General features: G+C 47.0%; 1 protein-coding gene across 1 annotated transcript in view; it reads left to right on the forward strand.

The window, feature by feature from the left end:
* Nucleotides 1-21,468, forward strand: part of IL1RAPL2 (interleukin 1 receptor accessory protein like 2) — a 2,001,777-nt gene that overhangs the window by 886,988 nt on the left and 1,093,321 nt on the right. The gene's annotated exons all lie outside the window — the stretch shown is intronic.

Consider the following 21,468-nt stretch of genomic DNA (forward strand, 5'->3'; position numbering starts at 1 on the left):
AATCTTTTAAGATGGAAGTCTTAGAGACCGTAGACATTTGTTGCTTTAGTGTGTACTCATAATCCACCATTCCAAGATGACTGACTGCAGGTGCATGATTTGGGTAGGAGCCAATTATTCCATGCCCAAAAGTCGAGATCCAAGGATCAGGATCTCCAACAATAGCCAACCCCTTAGTTTCATTAGGTTTGACCTTGAGATAGTTTTTGGCAACTGTTGTTTTATGGCTGAGGGGCAGTAGCTCACTGTGCTAGGCGTAATATCCAGGCAGTTTCATCAGGATCAGAGTGTTGTCAGCATATTTACAAAATGAGAAACCACATTGTTTAATCAGGCTTGTTAGACAGCGAATATACAGACTGAAAATTAAAGGCCATAACGCTGAGTCGTGATGGACTCCGGAACACAGCCGTTTAGGATAAGCAGAACAAAAACTAACTCCATCATCTTAGTATGATTGAGATTCAATGATTGTTACCACTTTAAGTATGAGTACCGAAAAAACCCTTGCACTTCGCACTCGGCCACTACAGTTATACAGTGCGCTCAAACTCTTAGTAAAGTTTAAAGTCCCAGAGTCTTGGGTGGGTTGTTAGTCCAATTTATTTTCTGATGTAACTTGTGCAAACACAGCCAACACGTGTTTCGACACAATTTTGTTATGAAGGCCAAAAGGTAGTTGGTAAGTTGTCAGAGGTGTAGTTTGAAGTGTCCCGTAAGGAGTCACCTCCAATGTCATGCCAATGTGTTATTCTGCAGAGTCTCCCTCGTTGGATTACTACGTATTTAAATATTGACAGAGGTATCCTGCAGGGAATCACCTTAGATGCAGTCCGTGTGCCGCAGCTGGCACGCCATATATTCATTGACCCAGCGCAATTGGGCACAGTTTACCATTGTTCAATTTTCCCTTTAAGAATGAGCCTTAGATTCGCTGGGGTCAGGTTAGGAATATTTGATGGTTTATGATGTTGAATACTGTGGATAACTCTAAAAGGATGTAAAAGGATCAAGGCTCGGCACCACTGACATAACCCGCGTCCCGCAGCTTATGCAGTATGGTTGTTGTGAACGGCTCAATGCGTTGGCCAGGTGTATAGCCGAATGAATGAATTAAGGAATTAGACATTACATCAAGGAAATTAGGAATAGACCCACGCACCAGGTGCATTTGCCTCTCTACCCTGACAGTGTTAGAACTTCCCATTTTGTGCTGCACTATGTTTCCCCTCATTCCTGTAGTCACCCCCCCCCATGATGAAAATAAAGGCGTTACCTTGATATTTGGTACTTGAATGTTCGGTGGCACGCCTCCTTCTGCTAGCTGTTAACTTGATGCGGCTATACATGGCGTGAAAGAGATCTCTTTTATTATAAGCCGGATCATGATGGGGACCGTGTGGGGGATCCTGTGGCCACAATAGTTACTCGAAAGTTGCTTCAGACTTGGTGCAGCCAATGCGAATTTGAATTCCAGTTGATTGACATGAGTTTAACCTTCCTGAGAAGTCTGTTTTCACTATCATTTATTATTTAGTTTGCAGTATGTTCAGGTTCTGTAATGTTGCTTGTGTGCATGTGTCTAAAGAAACCGTTTTTCCAACAAACAAAAAAGTCAGTGACCCTTTTAATCGCCTGCATATGTATGCCTTGATTATTTAGTGCTCATTATTTTCTCTTTTAATACACTATGTATTGAGTGTTTCACAGACAACAACTGTGTACATTCCATTACTGCAGTGGCTTTTTGTTCCACAGCGATAGGTACATAGTTGGCTTGATTTAAGCTACCCAATTAAATGTCACTCAACAGTTTGTGACTGCTAGTATATTGATTACTAGCTAACGCGAGTGAGAGGTGGCACCGTGTGATGGATTTGGAGCAGAAATTAAGACAGACAGTCCCCTTACACTCCTGGGATAAACAAGTCGATTTTGGATTGAATTCCTATTTCAGGTGCATGGCAGGTAAATGCAATTAGCACACCATTTGCAGCATTCAGCTCTAATCTAACATATAGTTGTCTGCCTCCAGTTACAATGGGCATGGACTATTAATGCGTTCTGCGATTAGGCTTGGTCATGTGTCATAATCATGATGTTATCATTTTGACAAATATCCCAAACGTACTTTCCTTGACATTGTTTTTTGATTTAATGATTCATTTTTGGATTGCAAAATGATGGATCCAAGTGACCCAACCCCATCAAACTCACAATCCTTCCATTTTTACATTGTATTAAGATATTTTGTATGTCTCTTTATTGTGATGCTTGTTTATTTGTTTTGGATGCTGCAGGATAGCACTGGGGCAACTGCTGGTCTTGAAAGCAAGACCACACAGAGCAACACAGGTTCAAATCCTGGATCCGCGCTTAAGAGCGTTATAAAAAACAATGAATACATAAATGCCCTCCCTCTAAACCTCTTTATAAATATCATTAGTGATTGTGAAAATAAGAGTCGTCAATAAAGGTTGTTAGTTTACTGACTGAGATCCAGTTTGGTTTGAGCTGATTCTACTTAGGACATAGAGAAGAATCAGTGTGTACATAGCCAGACATGCACATGGCTGGAGAGTTGTTCTTGATTTGTCACAAGATTCCTTGTGTGTGTTCAATCTACTCGTATCTAACAATGTGTAAGGAAACAAACCCTGGCAACACACATATGAACCTGTATTTGATTCAGTATTTTTCCATTAGGCTGAATGATAGACCTGGTGTTTGATGATTATCAAGCAGCCCCCTGTCACGACCCTCATCCCAGATCCCCACTGGCCAGTCTATTTGCCAGGTGGAATCAGGACTCAGATCTCAAATAAGACCTGGCACCCACTTCCCAGGCCCTCTTGGGGCCAGTCCTGGCGCCTTTGGCACCAGGCTTATACATTGTGAGAGACATGTGTTCAGGAACTACTTTTTAGGCTATCAGTCAATATGGAGGCATCCACATAGCTTGGTTCTAGGTAACAAGCTATGCGGTATAGTGCTTTGGGTGTGGTGGCCTAGGCAATACTTTACCTGGACTACTTTGTTTAAACCACACCCGGACAAGACCACACACTTTGCGTTACTTTGCAGTCTGCAACGTGACGCTCACGGTGTTCAGCTAGCTTGCGAGCCTGGGGAAAACCAGAAACTGCAGAAAGACAAAAGAACATCGTTAGCAGCAGCATCTTACCTGCATTCTTTATCTTCATTTGCTCTCAGCTCCTGAACAGCTCCGTTGGATCAGCGCGCCTCCCATACCGAAGGACCTGAAAGAAGAGAAAATACAACATTAAAGGAGGCATTACAGACATAGCAAGGTACAAACTATTCGAAAGACTTACCTGGCTGGTCTCCTTCCGGTCGGCATCGCTTCGAGAATCCACACTGTTTAAGAGCACTCTGCGACCTACAGAGTAGAAGGAAATAACAGGTCAGCGGATGAAGACATCGCAGCGCAGTGCAAATCGCTTACTTACCGCATCGTAGCGCTCGTTGGGCATCATCATTGCCGGCGAGATCCAACTTAACCAGTTCGCCTCATGGACGCTCCGCACACCTAAGGGAGAAGAAACAGACACATTACCTCCAGAAAAGGCATACATGAATAACAACTCAAAACAGCAATAAGACCTACCTGAAATACATTTAGGGGGTTGCTGTCAGTGAAGTAACTCGCCCACGAAAGACAACGCACCCTGCCAAGAAAGCAGGACGGAGAGCTCGCCCACTCCTATAACAAGCCCTCCTGTAATTCCAGGCGGAACCTGCACCGCGGACCACACCTAGGGACCATAAAGAAGGATACCAGCGACCAACTGGCTGGGTGGCGTCCCCGTGGATTCCAGGTGAGCGTAACACCCCCCCTGCCTTACCAATGTTGGAGAGATTACAAGTAAGGTCTTCTAATAACAATTGCATGTGTATGTTGTTCATGCACATGTTAGCTGCACCTGACAACACATTCAGTGATACAGCAGCAAAAGCTGCAGCAAACGAATATTGGTAGACATTACCCACTGCCTAGTTCTGGGTGACATTAATTATTTATGTGAGAAGACTGTGGATCCAGACACAAACCATCTGCTGGGCTCCCTAATGATCTAGAGTTTGCAGCCCCTGTCCCAGACCTCACACAACAGACAAAGCAGACACTGGGCCAGATATTCTTCACTACCAAACTCCAATTTACTGTTTCTGGACGTGTCATAGGTAGGTCATTGTGGCATGTCTGTTACTTATCCACTGATAACACTGAACTTGGTTACAATTAAAACTAGATATTTTGTGAAAATGTACCTGTGGGAGTTATTCCTGATGAAAACAGGGGATAGAGAATGGTAGTGGCCCCAGTAAACATATCTGATTGTCTTGAACCTAACCCCTCGTTAGATATTTAAGCAATATGACCCGACCGGCGGGGGTATTACGGACTCAGGTAATGCCCCGTGGCCCATAGTTATAGGCCCGCGCGAAGCGAGGGCCTTAACGAAGGCCCCGGGACATTACCTGAGTCGGTAATGCCCCCGCCGCGAGGGTCATAATGCTATTAGTACCCCGGGCCGCATTATATGCGTGACCGGGGCACTAAAAGCATTTTTACCCTGTCCCGAAACGCCGCAGCGTTTTGGGACAGAAAACAAATAAATAAACGACCAAGAAAATGGCCACCGGGAAAGGGAAAACGGGAGTCCGTTTTCTCTTTCCATGGCAGCCTTCGGGAGCAGACGAAGCGTCTGCTCCCGAAAAAAAAAGAAGCAGAAGGTAAGTGGGATAGGGGTGGCGGGAGGGAGGGGAAGGGGGGGAGAAAAAAAAACAAAAATAAAACATACCTTCGTCCCTGCCAGGGGATGATGGAAGCCTCCAGCTGTGTGGAGGCACGGAGTATCCACACTGCCGGAGGCTGACATCGTCCCCCACCAGGGACGCAGGAGCAAGAAGGTAAGTGGGGTGGGGTAGGGTAGGGAGGAGGGAGGGAAGGAAAAAAAAAAAAAGCTTACCCGAGGCCCTAGCGGGGGGCCGAGGCAGCCTCTCAGCCGTGCGGCGGCTCGGAGCGGGGATGGCCCGGCTTCAAGCCTCCTCATTGGCTGAGGGGCTGTCATGCCCCCCCCGCCGAGGACAAGGCAGCTGGAGTCCCGGCCGAGAATCGAAAGATTCTCGGCCGGGTAAGGACCCGGCGAGAGCCAATCAGAATGCGTGTTGCATTCTGCTTGACTCTCGCCGGGTACTAATCTAGAATAATACAAACTGTGCCTTACAAATTGCATTGCCCCATTTTTTTTTATCTTCTTGACTCATTGTTATCAACAGTTTTTGCAAGAAGAGAGGAGGTTCATCTTTCTCCTCTCTTTGAAATAAAAGTTTGAGGTAACCATATTGTTTCCTGTAGTTTCTTTCATCTCTCGGAATGAATAATTGAATAATTCAGTCTTCCCAACGAGACGTTTGAGAAGCTTGCATCAGTTTTTTTCTTCCAATTTTCGAACATTAAGATACTCCAGATGCCTCCAGTCCAATATTTTGAAGACATTGTGCCACTGCTATCACGAATGTTGTGCTTTTGCCATTCATTAGATGACTCCACCAAAGGTCTCCATTTTAGTTCTCGGAGTTCTTAAAAAGGTGTCCCATGGGTATCGGTCTTCTTGTAGAAGTTCCTGGACAGGACAATAGAAAATGTCTTATCGTTTCCACTTTATCTTTGGTTTCGCAATAACAGCAGTTGTTGTGGTTAGAGCTTCTTCTAACCGCTAAGATCTCATTTGTTTTGAGTAGATTTAGGAGCGCTCTCAAGAACGTTGTTCTCTGTTTCTTGTTGGGAAATTTTAGCAAATATTCCATTTTTGAGTTCACTTTTTGGGTGTTCACTGGTAAATGCGATGTTAGTTTGTTCCTAGCAGCAGCCTCTAGTGTTTGGATCCAATCCCATTATTTTAGTCGTTTTTTTGTTTTCATTGGATTGTTTTCAAGTTCTTCCTCCGTGCTTCCAATCTCGTGGAGTAGTGTTAGATTTTTTTTCACCCAGTGGGAAAGCATTTTGTTTTTGCTGCTTACCATTTCCTTGTAAATTATCTTGAAGATTTTTTGATCAATCTTTGTAAACAACATCAAGCAGTTTAGGTCAACCGTCACCATCATCTGTCCCAAAATCAGGACCACACAATGGAAGAAGGTCAAGGCTCTTGGCATGGACAGTGTCCAGGTCTGCAGCTCCCGAGGGCTTGTGTGCGGGGTCTGTCAATCGCTCAAACAGCCATGCTATTTTGCAAAATAAACTTGGAATGAACTGATGCCCTAGGAGATAAACCTCCCACAGTGTAAGGAAACAATCCTAGAGAGAAAAATAGGTATTCTTATGTGCCAAATTCTAAAATTATACTGAAGAGGCAATATAGCTGTAATAAGAGTTAGATCCTCAATACAAAAAATACGTATTTCAAGAATAGAATTGATAATGCTCATAACTTACTGGTGGAAATCTATTCCATCATTAAACAATGCTTCCACTCTCATTCCTTCTCAAATGTAAGTACAGAGGCAATCTTTTGCTCCCATTTGGCCCTAGCCTGTATGGGCAATGAGGAGATTTTAATGTTAATGTTAATGTTAATGGTATTTGTACTGCACACCGTCACCACCAAAGTGGTCCCCAGGCGCTCTTGATGTCATGGTCCAAAACCCCTGAGTAATGCAGGTTAAAAGCTCTCTGTTAGTCAATGACCTGGCTATTAATTATCCAATAGAATGGATAATATCCATTCAGAAATGTCCACCTCTGCTAATATAGTGGAGCCTACACAGGCAGGCAGTCCAGCGGCCCTTGCCGCTCTGCTCGTTTACCCCAGGTGGTAGCTCGAACCAATGTGGCGGCATTTGATGCTTGCTGTGCCTCAGGCAGCAGTTCCAACTGTTGTGGCGGCATGGGTCACCCTTCTTTCCCCAAGGCAGGAGCATTCGGGCTAATGTGGCAGCAAGGGCCACCTGCCTCCCCCAGGCAGGAGATTCCACTGAGGCAGCAGGGCAGGCCTCCCTTATGCCTCCCCTCATGCAGAAGACGTACTTACAGTATCTTATTGTGTTCACACAGCGCCACCTGCAGAGGCTGCGCTACTTCTTTCCTCTCAGGCAGGAGTGCCAGTATTCGGTGTTCTCTGACTTCACATATGCACTTCTGATGGTGGCGAGCACGCCACTTTGTCTCCCCCAGGTGGGAGATGATTGTTTTATTTTTTTCTGTTGGTGGGAAGCGCACCGCTCACTCTCCCCATGCAGGAGCATTTTCCTTCTCCTTCAATGCGGTTGTCGCAGTGTGCCGCTCTCACCCACTCCCCAGGTGGAGATTCATGTTTTTATTTTTTTTTAACTGTGGCTGCAATTCTCGCCATTCTGCCTCCTGCCCCAGATGGGGGATGCACTGTTACCAGGCGCGCCTACCAGCGAGCGGAATGATACGCGAGAGACAGAGGTGCTATGAACCTTCTTTATTAACAACTTGGCGGCAACTGCCGTAACCCCGGTCCCGCCCCTCCCCTTCCCTTGACGTCACGTCCGGGACGTCAATGTCATGGCCGCAACGGCGGCCCGCCCACACAACGATGTGGGCTATCCGACATCTCCCCCCTTTTTAGCATGCAAGTCCCACAGCTTTCCTCACCCCATCTCCTCGATGAGTCGAGTTGGCTTCATACGGCTCCTCTGGGGGCGTCTCGACCTGCTCGGGGTTGGTCGTTCCTTGGCAGGCGGCGGTGTGCCTGTTTCGCCTCCTGACTCTTCCCCATCTCCTTGATAGGCTTCTTCTCGTGGATGATCATCCTCGCCTCCTCGGTCCATCATCCATTGACCTCCGGGGCCAGGTGTGACGCATTTGAAGTGCGAGCTGTTTCTAGTCACTACTGAGCTGTCATTTCTTTGTGCAGTGATCATAGTGCCTTTCTTATGGGTTATGAGAAGAGGGGTGGACGCGAACGTGGCTTCTTCCTTTCGGCTTTTTGGTTGTCTGAGCCACACTTCGTCACCTGGCTGCATTATCCTTTCGCGGGCTCTTCTTTTCCTGTCTGTGACTTCCTTAGACATTGCTTTCCTCGTGGTGTCGTTGTCTTTCGCCACTTTTTCCAGCGGCGTCAGTTCTTGCGGCTTTGGATCTTCCGGTAGCCTCATGGTTATCGGCATCCATAATAGCAGGTCTGCTGGGCATACTCCTGTCGTACGGTGTGGCGTGTGCCGGTATTCCCTGAGTAGCTGGTTGAGAGCCTGCTCGAAGGGCTTGTTTTGCACGTATGCAATTTGTAGGGTTCTCTTGATGCTGGCCATGAACCTTTCGACCATGCCGTTGGCCTGGGGCCATCGGGGGGTTATTCGTCTGTGTTGAAACCCCATGTATTTTGCAAATTTCTGGAAGTCATGGCTTATGAATGTGGGGCCGTTGTCCGACTTTATGACCTTTGGGATGCCGTATTCTGAGAGCATTCTGTCAAGTGCCGGGATGACACTAGATGTCGCACTGCTGTCCACTATCTGGGCATCCGGGTATCTCGAGTGTTCGTCCATGAGTACGATGACGTGAGTCCCATTGCTTAGAGGTCCAAATAGGTCTACCGCTAGCTCTTCCCACACCTTGCTCGGCAAGGGTGATGTCTGTAGGGGGTTCGGGTGAGGTGGCGGTGCCACTTGGGCGCAGACGTGGCAGTTTCCTACGATGGTTTCTACCAGACGGTCGAGCTGCGGAAACCAGGCTTTCTGACGAAGGAGGCGTTTCGTGGCGACTACACCTCAATGTCCTTCATGGGCCACATGTACTATCCTCTCCCGGAGGGTTCTCGGGATGACGACTTTGCAGCCCTTTAGTAGCACGTTGTTCTCTACTACCGTCAGTTCCTCCCGGACTTGGTCAAGCCACTTGACCTCCTCTCGTGTTGTCTCTGATTCTCCCCTCGCTTGTTGTCTCATGAAAGCCATCTTGTCCTCTTCCATGCAGTGCCTCACGATTGTGAGTGCGGGGTCCGCCTCTGATTGTGCTGATAGCTCTGCCCAGCCTACTGGCATTGGTTGTAAGTGGTGTATGATATAGTTTATGTACGCGTCTGCTATGGATGGCTGGAACGCCGTCGTGGTTTTTGGATGGCGGGAGAGGTTATCTGTGGGGTTTTCCTCCTTCCCGGGTCGGTGGTGTATTTCGAATCTGTAATCCTGCAGCCGCAGACCCCATCGGGCTATCCTCGGTGGCATCCTGGCTTTCGGGCTTCCGTATATGGTGACTAGTGCCTGGTGGTCAGTGATGATGGTAAATTCCTTGCCGAATAGAAAGAGATGAAAATATTCACAGGCCCAGACGACTGCCAAGCTTTCCTTTTCCGCCTGAGAGTACGCCTGTTCCGTGGATGTCAGGCTTCTGCTGGCATATGCCACTATGTGTGTGTTGTGCGGTTCCTTGGGGTCCATCTGTGTTAATATGGCGCCGAGTCCCACGGGACTGGCGTCCACGATGAGTTCAGTGTTGCGGCTGGCATCGAAGTACGCCATGTCTTCAGCCTGCGATATGGCTTTTCGTATGGCTTTGAACGTCTCTTGACAATCTTTCGACCATATGAACTGAGCGTCCTTGCGTGTGAGTAGGCGCAGCGGGTTGCTGGTATCTGGAGCAGTAGCTCGCTAGGCCCCGAAACGACCTCAAGTCCATGGTGTTGATGGGTGGTGTGGCTGAGTTGAGCACCTCAACTTTCTCCGGATCGGGTCTCATTCCTTTGTCCGAGAAAATGTGTCCGAAGAATCTCAGAGAACCTTTTGAGAACTCACACTTTGATTTGTTTAGTGTCAAACCTGCTTCGTCCAGAGCCTGGCACACCCTGTGGAGGGCTATGTCATGTTCTTCCTGCGACTTGCCGTAGACTAGGACGTCGTCTGAATAGTTCAAACAGTTCGGGACGTATCTGATAACCTTGTGAATTTCCTCCTGCAAAATTTTGGCGGCGGAGGAAATGCCAAAACTGAGTCTTTTGTACTGAAACAGACCCAGATGGGTGACAAATGTGGTGATGTAGTGGGATTCAGGCGCTATCTCGATCTGGTGGTAACCTTTCGTGAGGTCCAATTTCGAGAAGATCCTTGCACCGTGCAGGAGATGGATCATGTCGGTGATCCTGGGTGCCTGGTGCCTCTCTCTTTCAATGGTGGTGTTAGCCCTGCGACTGTCTACGCATAGACGTATGGATCTATCCGGTGACTTCTTGGGGACGGGGACAATGGGGGATACCCATGGTGTGGGACCCGACACAGGTTCAATGACGTTCATTTTGATGAGTTTATCAAGTTCTTCTTCCACCTGCCTCTGAATGTTGAAGGGGATCCCTCGATAGTGCTGGGCAACAGGTTTGATATGAGGGTTTATGTGGAGATGGACCTTCCTGTTTCTCAGCTTGCCTAACCCGGTGAAGAGTTTTGGGAATGATTGTTCGATTGCGTCCGGTTTGGCGAAATATTTGTGCACCATCAGCTAGAACTGGACGTGCACCAGTCCCATGTCTACCGCAGTACGGAAGCTTAGTATGCATCCGCTGTTAGCCTCCGCTTTCAGAATGTGTAGAGGGACTTTTGCTGTGTGTTCCTTATGAGTGCACCATGCTGTGATCATGCCTCAGCACGGCAGAGGGGTCGTGGAGCCATATGGATATATGTCTACTGTGGCTTTCCTAATTTTGGGTTGCCGGGCCAGGGATTCGTATGCTTGTTCGCTGATGATGTTGACCGTCGCGCCGGTGTCTATCAGGAACTTTAATGGAGTGTCATTTACCAGCAACGTTAGTATGGGACTGTGTTGGGTGGCTGTGGTGTTGTCTTTCAAAGCCCACACGTACCCTTTCCTCTTTGATCTTCTTCTGAGGAGGGAGTGTCGCTGCTGGTGGGAGAGCGAGTTTCAACGTACCTCACAAATCGTCTTCTGTGTGAGCGTCTCTTGTCTTCCGATGAGCGTCTGTCCTCACGCGTGTATCGGCTCTTGCGGTCACCATCCTCTTTTCTGGAGGGTCTCCTTTCACTGTCCCCTAGGGATCTGGGTGGGCTCTGGCGACTGTATCGGCGCCTGTCTTGATTTCGGTGCTTGGTGGGCGTGTATGTCGGCGCGTTCTTACACATGGCTCTATAGTGATCCATACCTCCGCATGCGCCGCACTTTTGTCCTATGGCGGGGCATTCTCCTATGTGTGGGTACTCATACCCGCATTTAAAGCATGTGGCTTCGGGACGTTTGTTTCCTTGGTTGTGGTGTGCATACAGTTTGTTGACTGATTCAGTGTTTTCACTAGGCTGTTGTATGGATACTTTTTCCAAGACTGTCCAGTTGGGAGTCGACGGCCGCTTCCATGCGCGCCAGTGCTAGTATTTCCTCCAGGGATCTTTGTTTCTGTAATAGTTGCTTGTGAAATGGTTGTGAGAGGCATCCTGCGATTACTTGAGACCTGAGAGCCTCCTCATTTGAGTATCTATGGAATTCACAATGTTTTAATTTAATGCACAGACGCATTACGAAATTGTCTATTGACTCACCCTTTTCTTGTCTGGTCGTGTGAAACACGTGTCGTTCATAGTCAATGTTGGTGTGCGGGGCAAAGTATTCAGGTAGCTTGGCATGCAGTTCGCCATATGTGACCGTGTCCACGTTTAGTGATTCCGCTGCAATGTCTCTTACTGCAGGACCCACGGCCATGAATAATGTGTATCGTTGTTTAGCCCTATGGCACCGGTGTAGAACTTAAAGTCCCGGAACCATATGGTCCATCGAGGTCCTAGATTCGATGTATCACGAATTTCAAATGGGTTTGGCATTTGCATGACCTGGGATGCACCTCCCTCGCTTAGCGTGTGTTGGTTGTTCACTTGTGCCGCATCTATGCCTGATGACGCTGGTGCCGCCGTTCCCGCCCCACCCGAGGATGAGGCTGGGGTGCTCGCCGTGTCCGACATGACGACTGGACGAGGTTGGTCGCTAGTGAGCAGGCACGTGCGGGGTGTGGCTTCTGTGCCTGGCACCTGAGGTTTGTATTCCCCTCACACGTGGGGCGACTTGCCTCTGTGCAGGCACGTGGGGTGTGCAATGCTGGCGTCTGGAGCCCGAGGTTTATGATTACCTCTGCGCACGTGGGGCGACTTGCCTGTGTGGCACTGTTCCACAGGAGCACTCGGCCCCTTTCATCTGCTGCCTGCTGGGCTCCGCGTCGCCCTGTGGTGTGAGCGTTCTGCTCCCGCCGACGGGTTGTGGGAGGGGAGCTGCAGGGTCCCTTCTGTGAGCTCCGTGGTTCCCTGCTGCCTCCTCCGTGTGCATGCGCCGTCTTCGCCGTCCGGGTGCTTTCGTCAGGGCGTGGTGTCACACAGGAGATGGGGTACTGCATCGACTGCTGGGGGTCATGTCTGAGGTGCGATGTGGGCTATCCGACAGGCACCCTTCTTTTTTTTTTTTCTTCCAATGCGTCAGAGGCCGCACAGCTCACTCCCCCAGGTGAGGGATTCAAACCATCACTGCGGCGGGCCTCACCACATCTCTCCCAGTCCTGCTTGCAGCAACGCGCCACACGGAATTGGACTGCTTATTCGCTCCCTTTGCAGGTGCTTCTTTCTTCATTATGGTGCAGCAGGCAGCAGGGCAGCGGGCCGCCTCGCTGCTTCCCCACCAAGGGAGACTTCTGTCTTTACTGCAGGGCAGCACTGCATCCATCAGTGCAGCAGCACGCCATGGAAGCCACGGCCACAGGACCACATGGGGCGAGCGTTGTGCCCGGCAGTGGCTCCAGAGTCGTGCCAGACACGGCCCGGCTCCCTGCTGCAGTGGACCCCAACAAGGCATCACAACTCCTTTGTTTGCTTTCTTCTGTTTTTCTTTGTCGATGATCCGGCAGCATCGCGTGGGGCCCATACCCATGGGTGTAATTTTAGGAGCGGCAGGGGTGTTGGCTGCCCCCCCCCCCCAACTTTCATGGAACACCATTTAGTCCCCATTAATTTGGCTAGGACCCCTTTTCTTTCGGATGCCATGTTCCCCCCAACATTTTCAGCAAAGTTACTCTACTGCAGAGACCCTCGTAGCCAGATGTTAGGGGGCTAGAGTGTCTCTGGCCCCCACATGGCAAGGATTGCCCATCGTACAGGGCGGGCACGCATGTTCATTGTTGGAGAGACACTCAGAGGGGCAATACCCTGGCAGACACATGGTGCTTGTATCAACTGCGAGGCAGAAGCACTCTCAGCACCTTCATTAGTGCGGGTCACCTAGACATGTGACTCAGCACGAGCCCTATGGCTTGTTGCTGACGTTGCAACAGATGTTCGATCAAAATGTGTGGGTATTGTTTTCTAATCACACTGAAAGTAGTTTACAGTCTGCATGCATCTTACTTTACTAGGACCATATACAGGGGCGAGCAGCTTGTCATCACTTTGGAGCACCCAATGTCTCAGAGGAACTTCCTTTTCATGTCTGTTGTCACCAGGAGTCGCCCGCTTCTGATCACAAAATACGCCTTTCCTGTGGGCTCAGCACGCTGGCTGTGGGCGCAGAAGCATATGCTCTCTCTAGGAAAAACACACTACCGCAGCCATGTGGTACATATGTACTGTGATTTTTAAAGCCACTCCTAAAAATATACAACACTTACTAGAGAAGGCAGATGGGAAACTATTGCTAAAAGAAATGTTGCATCGACTTTGAAGTTGATCTTTGTCTTTTTGTGCTGTACGTGTATAATGGAAGGGAAGACGATACATGTGTGCATTGTTATGCGAATTGGAATTGTTTCTTTGGAAATTCTGAACAACGCTGGAAATTGTTTTTTGTTATGAACAGTAAAGCGGCATTCCAGAAGATGCCTGCTCTTGGCTCAAAAGTCAACTATCCAAGTAGAAGATACCAGCTGTAATCCTGGCTAACCCCACTAGACGTGTGCATTGTGTGACCTCGTCAAAATACCCCACCTCAGTGTGCCTCGCTTTCTCTTTCTTTATTAAATCGGAAGAAATTGGAGTTGAGCTGTTTAACATGATTGCCTTCTGTATGAAATACCTTGCGAAATAGCTATGCTTGTAATTTGTCTGTTCTCAGAATATTTATTCATTAACAAATAAGGTAATCTTGTTTACTGCTGTATTCCCAAATCAGTTGTGAGATGTTTTGAGAACTAAACAACACAACCAAGACTACAGAATGAGTACACCTTGGAGTAGTACATTGGCGTCCCTGTATATGGTTTGAGCGACACTGTATCGGCGCCATACTTTAGAAAGGCACGGTCTTCATCAGGACAATGCCTATTCAGAGGAGTTGTATCCTGGCATTTTATCTCATGCTCTATACCATGTACGTAGACAGGCAGACATGGGTTAGCTGTCCTGTTGATGTGATGCTCATTCATCTATGTGCAGAGGAAACGTCATTGCAAATGATTTTCAGAGAAATACACAAATAGTGTGCCGAGGCAGAGTGGAGTTCTCCCCCGGGCAATATTTAAAATATGCATGTGCGCTGAGTTTGTTGCAACCTTGCCAGGTTCCATGTATGCTAACGTAGAATATGTTCTATAAATACACACATATACAGTGCTAAATTCTAAGCACACAAACCCTGCAGACATTCTGGAAATAATCATTGGGGTTGCTTACTCTTTTGTAAAATAAGTCATAATGTAGTAGCAATTCAGATGGTTAATATTGTTAAATAAATATTGCATGTACATTGTATCGAATAATGTCTCAGAATGCTATAGACTGCTCAGTTTATGAATCTATGGCATAGAGAATTTGAATGCATGGATTTTGTCAGCTCAAAACCATTTAATGATCTTTGTGTGAACAGCCTACCACCTTTATAATACTGCCTCTTTGGGAAAACAAACACACCCTAAGACACTGACGCCTTATTTTCAGAACTTTTTGCATGCTGAAAAGTGACTTTTCGAGTTTATCAATGCAAAAAACTCAATACAGCGATTCATGGAACGGACTTTGTGTGCCTTTCTGTGGCTTTGCGTGAGCCTGTCACGTCTTTGCGTGCCGTCACGCGCTGTGCATTACACTCCACGCAAAGTGTGGATGGGCCATTGCAACAAAATAAATATTGGGTGGAATATCGATATTCCCCATTCTCCTGACAAAATGAGGGCCAACAAGGAAAAATGTGGGCGTGTTGAGCGACGGGCCATGCAAAGAATTCACACGCATATCCAACCACAAACATAACCAAATGTATGGAATTCATCACACAACGTCAATTTGGGAAAAGTCACATGCTGTAAGAGGATTCAATTCAACACTACAGCTAAGTCAATGCCTAGTCTGGGATACTGAATGGAAACCCTTATTGATATATCTTTATGTCCAGTTTATGAGTTCTGGATGACTACCCCTATATAACACCGCTCTCTTAGAATCCCCCAAACCCCACTGAGCCAAGAAGTAGTTCTGTTTTGCAAGTTTAAAAGGTTTATTTGAGAAATAAAACAAAATATAGATACCACGCTTTTATAATAAATTAATAATCAATATCGCCCTTATAAATATAATGTTAATCAACAATGGGTAATCTGACACTAGCACACTTCTTTATAATCAATGAGGAGTTGGTGTAGGATGGATAAGGCAGCGAAAATACTTTTATGGTTTCAAATGGATGCAATGTTGAATGAAAATACAGTACAGAAACTAACTAATATGGTTTCACAAGATATCATATGTTCACTTTTCCCCTGGTGGCAATTCACCCCTCCCCCCTATATACAATGCAAGGAGATGGAAGTAACACACACAGTTCTCAGGAATGCAATCAAATACAATACGAAATTCAATTCCCACCCCAGCAAGCTTAGAGAATGGTATGAGTTTTAAAACACAGGCCCAAGTGCTTTGAATGTGGTGGCAATGAAGTGAGAAATATGCTGAAAATGCTTTTAATTCCCTTTAGGAGGTTCAGGGTGAGTGAGAGATACTTGGGATGAGCTCATGCTCACTTTAGCAATGATTCAGGGATGGTTATTAAGAGGCAAACAAATTTTTAGCAAAGGAAAGCAAAAAGCTGCTATCTTTTTACAGGTAAAGAAATCAGGCCAAATCGCAAATCGCGGCAAAATTCACGAGTGCTCACTTTAGCAATGATTCAGGGATGGTTATTAAGAGGCAAACAAATATTTAGCAAAGGAAAGCAAAAAGCTGCTATCTTTTTACAGGTAAAGAAATCAGGCCAAATCGCGGCAAAATTTGCGAGTGCGTGAATCGCGATTACGGCAAAAGCATAAATCGGTTCTAGGTTCGTTGGATAGCTGAGATTCTAAGCTTTCAGAGGAAAGTTCCTAGGACAAACGGTTCCAGAGATATGAACGATTTTGTAAAGGTCGTTTTTCGGATTTAAAGTAACTCAAATTGACAGGTGACAGCTTTGAAAATGGAAAATGACAGGTGACACGATTTCTAGGAGACAGTTCTAATCAGATTAGAATAGTTTGATTAAATTATTTTAACTAAGAGATTGGTTCTGCACAGTTCTGCTAGGTACTCACAATATAAATTTGAAATAGGCTTCGCCACGGATCTGTTCAGGATTGGCTGCGGTTCCCTCGCCACGGACGGTCTCTGCACGCAGCGCCTGGGTCAGCTCCCCGGATACAGCGGCCTGTGGTTCTCTGGATCTCTGGTCTGCTTTCTGGGTGTCTCTGCTTTCTCTGGGTACAGCACTGCTTCTGGATCTTTCTGGCAGAGGGTTTCAGGCCAGAATCAACAGCTCAGCCCGGCTGTGAATAGTCTGCAAATGATTTTGAGGCCTGCTGAAGAGAACTCAGCTTGTGGTTTAGGCCTGTTCTTTACAAATTCTGAAGTAAAGTCTTGGTCTCTGAAGATTGATGGATTGAAGTCTGAAGTCTCCCGGCAGAGCGTCCCGCGGAAAGTGAAAAAAAGATCTCCACTTGTCCTGCACTGTCTGCTTTTATGTGTTTAGAAAGTGGGTGTGTGCGCAGCATCACTAAGCCAGCCCCTCTCTCAATTTATCATTGGCCAAGCTTTCCTTTCTCCCTTGATTGGGGGAACTGAGTTATGAGTCAGAGTGATGAGGTAGATTTTATGGCCAGAGGGCCCTCCCCTGTCATCTTTACACACAACTCTATATTTGCTCCAAATACATATTTTCCCAAATACACAGTTGTTTTTACATCACCTACATACATCATATCACATGAGGTAGGCACTGTTCCGACTCTGGCATTTCTAGAAGCTTGGGTGAAGAAATGGCAACTTATTTTTGATTTTAGTGGGTTATGCAACATTGGTTTTTCATTAAAAATTATACGCATATACACGACCTGTCCATACATACTCCAGTAAATTCCCATGTCTCTAGCTTAAACACAGAGTCTGTAGTATCAATAAATAGTGGGGTTTTGCCCCAGAACATCACACAAATTGGAGTTTGGTCTTGAATTGTGGGCAAAGTTTTCATTTTAAGGATCCCCAAATTTCACATTTCTGTCATCTGGTTACCAAGATGTATCAGTGTTTCTGTAAAATATATATTTGCTTTAAATTCAAAGTACTGCAGTGTTTGAGTCCGCCCCCAAAGTTTGGGGATGACAGTGATCACATGTCTCTCCTGGCTGGCAGATCTTTGTTGACAGGAAACAGTCAAAATCACCATATCCTATTCAAGGGAAAAGGTCTTTTGTGTGGGCTCCAGCAAGCTGAAGTCAACAGACCAGGGGGCCACTTTGCATTTGGTTAGCATGACCATGTGATATCCTGGGCTTTCTGAGGTGAGAAGGTTTCCCAGCCTTTTGGCCTGTTAATCAAATCAGATTGTCTCTGGGAACAGCAGGTGGTTAGATGTCTAATTAACCCACAGTATTTTGAAGTCCCAATTGCCACAGAAGGCTGATTAGCTTCTGAAGTAGCAGTTCTCGAGTCAGAGTTTAGACCGCTAGCGCCGCCTTGAGTCCAAAGCGGGTACTGCATGCATTTTTTGAGTTGTCTTGAACTACTGCATTTCAATAGAGTGGTCTTTTGCTTGATAGTATAGAACCCTTGCTTAACATTGTTTTGATGGCATCCTCACAGTAGAGTGGTGATGTGGAACCCCCCACAAGAAGGTTGTATCTTTGGAGTGGTCTCGTGCCAACTGCGCAGTTCTCCTATTCTGGCGTGAATGTGGGCGGCGATAGCTCATCCCCACATCCACCCAGTCTATTGATTTAGTTTGTTCTGGGATAGAATAATGGGCGGCGACAGCTCATCCCCACATCTACCCAGTCTATTGATTCAACATGGGTCAAAACCCATGACAAATCCCCCCGCCCGACTGCGCTTTGATTCAAGTCGAGGGGAAGTCGGGTGCAAAGGAGGTTTTGAGCCCTTGCGCTGGTATGTCCCCATTATCTTCTTCCAATCCTGAAGGTGGCACAGTTCAGCATCTTTTCCTCCACCCAGTTGGATCGATCGGTTCTCCTCGCCGGTCCTGATGGGAATATTGGGCGGTACCCCAGGCCCCTCCGGTCTCTGCTCCCGGTCCCCGGATCGTCCTCCTTGGTCAGTCTCCATGGTTTCATCTCTCCTAGGATGATAAAGCAAAGCGGCAATACCTATTCGTAGACATTTCTTCACCACTATTAATGGTGTGGCGAACATATACATTGTATACTTTAATATACCTAACATTTTACTTTTGAGATACAAGTTATCATTCAAAGACAGTGGCTTACAAGAGTATAATATTTTAGAGACTATATGTGGGATATGTTAGGGTTGGAACTGAATTACTCTGGAGCGGCCCCCTCTGGGATTCCAGTGGATTCCTCCAGTTGTTGCAGAGTGTGCCTGGGATGGCAACACTTTAGCTGATTTACATGTACCCACTTGTCTTCCCTCTCTGCCAAACTGCCTTTGGGGATCCGGATCTTGTAGGCCACAGGGGAGATTTTGTCTATAATTTCAAACGGTCCCTTCCATGTAGGCAAACATTTTCGCTGTTTGGCCTGGTTCCTTTGGAAATTGTATAGATAGACCCGATCACCCACCTTATATTCCTTTCGGGTAGTTTTTAAATCATAGTGGGTCTTCATGCTCTCGGCTGATCTTTCTAGATTCCGCTGAGCATAGGCAAAAGCATGCTGAAAGTGTTTCCTTAAATTCTCCACACACTCATGAGTTGTGGAGGCATTTATCAACGTTTGCTCTTGGGTTCTGTAGAGCAAATGCTTGGGAAGCACCATCTTGCGTCCAGTCATCAACTCAAATGGTGACATTTTGGTTACAGATGAAGGGGTAGATCTGATGGCTATTAAGACCAGAGGTAATCGGATATCCCAACTTGGCCCAGAATCTGCCACAAACTTTTTTAAGATGCTCACAATGGTTCGGTTGTATCTCTCTACTGCCCCAGAAGAAGCTGGCCGGTAAGCAATATGTAGCTTTCTTTTGACCCCCAGTATCTCCCACATCTTTGTCATTACTTCACTGGTGAAGTGGCTACCTCTGCCTGACTCAATCCTTTGAGGTAGACCAAAACGGGAAAAGATGTGGTTAATCATCAGGGCAGCTGCTGTTTCTGCCTTTCAGTTTGGTGCCGGGAGACATTCCACCCACTTGGTAAACAAGCATGTAACGGTCAACATGTACTTGTTTCCTCTAGACGAGCGGATTGCAGGGCCTACAAAGTCGATTTGCAAATCTGACCATGGCAGTGTCATCCCCCTCTTTTGGAGAGGCGCATGGTGTGTGAGGGATGATGGCTGAAATTGTGCACACACAAGACACCCCTTCAAGTATTGGTCGAGGTCCTGCCCCATGTGTGGCCAGTATGCAACCTCTCTTAAGATTTCCAGTGTTGTGTGAATCCCCCTATGACCGGCGGTGGCCGCATCATGGGCGTGACTTAACATCAGGCTTCGGAATGAGGTAGGAACCACCCACTGATCATGGCCAGCTTGGGATTTCCTTACCAACAAACCGTCTTGGATTCGGAACATTTTTGGACATTTCATCAACACTCTTAGGTCCTCTTTCCAAATGTAATCGGTATCCGTCAGGGGAAAGTTCTCAGGGTCCTCAAGGTGTTGGTAAAACTTACCAATAATTGGATCCCCCTTCTGAGCTGTGATTAAATCAGCATCAGGGATCTCCTTACTCCATTGTGCAGTTGAAAGATCATTGTGAGCATTTGTCTGGGACCTAGTGATAGCAGTGACCTGGATTTCCCCCAACAGGGACTCTATTTATATTAGATCCCCTTGGATGGCCCCGGTTTTGGCCAGCTGATCAGCTAAATCATTTCCAGTTTTGTCTGGTCCCTCTACTTTGGAATGACCCTTGATCTTTTTCCAGTAGATGGTCATCCCATTCGATGTGACCAGATCATCAATGTTTTGCATTAACTTCCCATGTTTCAAGGGTTTGTTATTAGCACATATAACATGCCTCTGGTTTTCCAATTAACCAGGTGCTCCACGAACCCGTTCCGTACATAATCCGAGTCTGTGATTATGACCAGTTCGTGGAGTTGATGTTGGACAACGGTGAGGATGGCCTGATGCACAGCCATCAACTCTGCCACCTGACTACTTCGGGGACCAATTTTGTACCCAGCGGAGGTTTCAGGAAACTCCTTCACCCATGCATTCCCTACGCCGGCCATCAGTTCTTTCTCCCCGTGGTTGTCAACATGGTAAGAGCATCCATCCACATAGACAGTGGGCATTCCCTCACACTTGTCTTCTTCAAAGACTTTGTGTGGGGAATTAAGGTATGGCTCCATGTTGTCCTTGATTTTTAGACTTTCGTCCTCGAGACAGTTTTCTCTGGCACAATCATGCAAGTCAGCCAGACCTTGCGCGAGGGGACTCTTCTTGTTTTGGCCATATCTGACCTCCACAGGAAAGCCTTGCATTGGCAGAATCCAGGAAGTAATTTGGGAATTACTCACATTTCCGGCCCGGATTCTGTCACTTTTGCGATATTGCAGAGGCTGGTGTGGAGTCTCCACTATGATGTGTTCCCCCTGGATAAACGGGCGGTAATTCTTCAATGCCCACACCGTTGCCAGGAGTGCCTTCTCACAATCGTTGAATTTTTCCTCCACAGAGGATAAAGTTTTGCTCGCATAGGAGATTACTTTATTGACCTTGTCATGCTTTTGGTATAATACTGCCATCAAGCACGTATTAGAGAACCCCGTCTCCAGGAAGAACTCCTTCTTTCTGACAGGGTAAGCTATGCAAGGCACTTGTGAGAGGCTTCTTTTGAGTTGTCTTACTGCCTCGGATTGTTCTGGACCCCATTCCCACTTGACCCCCCCCCCCCCTTCAAGAGCTGAATCAGGGGTCTAGTGATCTCTGCGTAGCCTTCAATGAACTTTCTGCTGTAATTAGTCAGTCCAAGGAGGCTCCTTAGTTCCCGCAGAGTTGTGGGGTCTTTCAGTTTCTGGAGTGCTTCCACTTTCTTTTCTTGGGGACAGAGACCCTGAGGAGT

Source organism: Ambystoma mexicanum, chromosome 5p, assembly GCF_040938575.1.
Source record: "Ambystoma mexicanum isolate Mex_15411 chromosome 5p, UKY_AmexF1_1, whole genome shotgun sequence".
NCBI lineage: Eukaryota > Metazoa > Chordata > Amphibia > Caudata > Ambystomatidae > Ambystoma > Ambystoma mexicanum.